We start from the raw sequence: 3,538 nt of genomic DNA, 5'->3' as shown, positions 1-3,538 counted from the left end.
TTCAGGGACCTGTAGGGGACACATATCCTCCATCAGGGATTAGGACTTGGACCCTCAGACGCCCACTGAACATGGTCCTGTGTCATTTAGTCTCTCAGTTGGGCCAAGTCTTCAGCTATGAAACCCTCTGCTCATGAATATGCAAATGAGCCCAGGTGGGCGGGGTTAAATATGGACATGTCTGTGCCCTGAGAGCATCGCCCCACAGCCACACGCTCCCCTACAGACGTCCTGACAGCACAGCCCTCACCATGGACTGGAGATGGACAGTCCTCTTCCTGGTGGCAGTGGCTACAGGTAAGGGGCTCCCCAGTCCCAGGCTAATGAGGGGACCTGAGCCAGTCTCCGGGGATCCACCCACTCCTGTCTCCTCCCCACAGGTGTCCACTCCGAGGTCCAGCTGGTGCAGCCTGGGGCTGAGGTGAGGAAGCCTGGGGCCTCAGTGAAGGTGTCCTGCAAGGCTTCCGGATACACCTTCACTGACTACTATATGCACTGGGTGCGACAGGCCCTGGGACAAGGGCTTGAGTGGATGGGACGAATAGACCCTGAAGATAGTAGCACAAGCTACGCACAGAAGTTCCAGGGCAGAGTCACCATCACCGCAGACACGTCCACCAGCACAGCCTACATGGAGCTGAGCAGTCTGAGACCTGAGGACACGGCCGTGTATTACTGTGCGAGGGACACAGTGAGACGACCCACATCCTGAGAGTGTCAGAAACCCTGAGGGAGAGGGCAGCTGTGCGGGGCTGAGGAGACGACAGAGGCAGCTGGGCACAGCCACTATTTGAGTTAGGTTTATGGATATAGAGACAAAGAGACTGCTTTCATTAATTATTTTTGTAATATTTTCAGTTCTGTGTTGGCAAACAAAGACCCAGGAGGAGAAAAAATAATTAAACTTTCTGTAGTGTTTTCTAATTTTCATGGTGTAAATGTGACCATCATGGTGACTTGAAACATGACATCCATGGACTGAGTCCTCAAAAGATGCCGGAATCTTTTCCTTTGAGCTGTCGCAGGCGGCTCCGTCTCTGTGGTCAGAGAAGATAAACTGCATTACAGTCTAAGGGTCGCAGCAGGAAGCAGAATGGAGGACAGAGAACACAGAGCCCTGAGATATGTCCCCGCCCCTAATAGTCATGAGAACCCAGGCATCCACAGTCATGTGTGGACGTGTAGGACCTGCTCGTTGGTGTCTCTGGAAACTGTCCCAAAACACCACACACGGGTTTGAAAGGCAGATTTATCCTCTTACTGTTCAGGAAACGAGCTAAACTGGGTCTAAATCACAGTCTCCCCAGGGCTGTGCATCTCCCAGAGGCTACAGGGCTCGTTCCACCATCAGAGCTGCATCCCTTGTATTTGGGGCTCATGGCAGGTCCCTACACGTCCCATCCATCCCTGTGTGGCCTCCTTCCCTGGAGCAGAATCTCCCCCCACCTCGTTGTCCCAAGGACGGTGTGTGGGCATCAGTGTCCATGTAACAGGTCCTGACAGTCTCTCCATCTGAAGATTTTTAATGCATCACATTTTCAAAATTTCTTCTATTTCTTGGATTCAAGACCTTAATATCATAGGTACCCTCCTTGGAGCAAGGACAACTTCTTACACAGGGGAGATTAATTTCCTTCATTTGAGGACAAAATGGAGGCTCCACATGCCCTTCTTCCTCTGGCTGCTTTTCAAGTCACTCATTCTAAATAGTTACACCCCATTGTGGGGTATCCTGGGGAGCCTGCCCTGGGCCGCAACAGTTTTATCCTCTGAACGTTTCTAGAAGTCTCGTGTACTAAGAGCTGCACTCCTGGTTGTGGAGAGAGAGAACTGGAGGGAAGCTGAGTGCTAAGACATCTGCAAAGGAGAGAAGGAGACAGAACAGGATGGACAAACAGGAAAGGACACTTTGCAGCTCTTTCCGCAAACCCATCAGACCAGTCCCCGTCCCTGGGGACAGGCCAGTCCAATGACACCTCTGTGTCATTGATCTGATGGAAAGCGTGAACGGTCCTTTTAACAGATTGAGTGAGACTCCGTGTGTCCTGTTCACTTTACATAAAAGCAGTATTTTCATCCGTGACGACACAGGCTCCTCCTCCTGGGTGGTCAGTGTACCTGAGGCACCACAGAGACTCAGGGGTTCACGTCCTGCAGTTTGCACAGTGGTGGGGAGCTCTCGTTCCATTGCCCTGGAGAGACTTAAGGTCACTTCTTCCAATTCATAGTCTCCAAAGTGTGGGAATGAGACCCTCAGTGCTGAAAAGAACTTGGACTTGGGATACGCAGGTGGACGTCCTACCATTCTCACCTGGCAGGTGTGTGGGGCACAACTTGTGAACACAGGGGCCTAAATGTGTAATGTGGCTGCTTTCAGGGTGGCGTGTGGAGGGACAGAAGGAGCCAGATACCTGATACACGTCATCCTGACAGTTTCTGTGGGATCCCTTTAATACTTTAATCATAAACACAAAATAAAGGACCTTGGCTCACAGACAGGGTCATGGCGGGATCTGTAGTTCTCAGGATCTGAAGTATTTCATGAGTCATGTCAGTGCCTCCAGCCTTCACGTGCTGTGTCAGTTGTGAGAGCAGAATGGGTGTGAAATAGCTGCTATAGAGGGCCTGTCGTCAGCCTGTGGCAGCTGTAAAGCTGGGTCCTGCCGCCTGGCTGAGCCAGTCCACATGTTTGGTGTTCACACGTGCATGCGTGTGCGCACACACACACACACACACACACACACACTCAGTACATGGTATGAGGCAGCTGATTCGGGAGCAGGTGCAGTAACTGAGTCACATGGAGGACGGGGTGAGCCACCAAACACCTGGTGACCTGGCAGGCACCTGGGCCAAATAGGTAGTGCTACAGTCACTTAGTCCCTTGGGAAGCTTGCACGTGCCACTTGTGGACTCAGACCACAGAGTTTGACTGCAATGCTGTCCTGATATGTCACCATGAACGCCCAGTGTCATATCTCTTTCCAGTGCTCAGGGGACATTTTTCTCCTGTGTCGCCCTCTGGGTAAGTACAGTCCTGGAGTTTGTGTAGAAACCCTTGGATCAAAGTGACACAGCAGCGGAAAAGGCTGAGTGACGTCTGTGTTGTCATTGACACTACACCCTGTCTGTCACCAGCATATCCCCAGTCCACCAGGTGTTCACATCAGCAGGAACAAAGCCTGGTGCTTTTGCACTATTGAGGTGTCGATATAACCAGCAATCAGATTGGTTAGTTAATGTCACCAGGGTTTGGTAAACTGGTATAAGAGGTCATTTGGTGTCTGCACAACCTGTTGAAAAATAGACAGTTAATAAAAGCGGGACACAGGTTGTAAAGGAGTCATAGTGGAAATGCAGAGATGAAGGTGGATAGAAAGAGACACGCACTCCCCAGGCAGCCTTACAGCCAATGACTAGTAAGTGTGGGAATGTTAACTCATAAGAGAACGGTTTCCTACATTTTCACAGAGTGTCCATGATGGTTATTTTAAGGAAGAAGTGAAAGCCAAGTCTCCCGACCTGTGACCTTGGGAAA

At 50.8% G+C, this 3,538-nt stretch overlaps 1 pseudogene; it reads left to right on the top strand.

Annotated features, from left to right (window-relative positions):
* The first annotated feature begins 251 nt into the window (after positions 1-251).
* On the top strand, positions 252-712 carry LOC109443298 (immunoglobulin heavy variable 1-46 pseudogene; annotated as a pseudogene).
* Positions 713-3,538: the final 2,826 nt, after the last annotated feature.

The sequence above is a fragment of the Rhinolophus sinicus genome, chromosome 3, assembly GCF_057876585.1.
Source record: "Rhinolophus sinicus isolate RSI-liver-muscle chromosome 3, RSI-T2T, whole genome shotgun sequence".
Taxonomy (NCBI): Eukaryota; Metazoa; Chordata; class Mammalia; order Chiroptera; family Rhinolophidae; genus Rhinolophus; species Rhinolophus sinicus.
The sequence above is the reverse complement of the archived record's forward strand: the minus strand, read 5'-3'. Positions and strand labels throughout refer to the sequence as shown.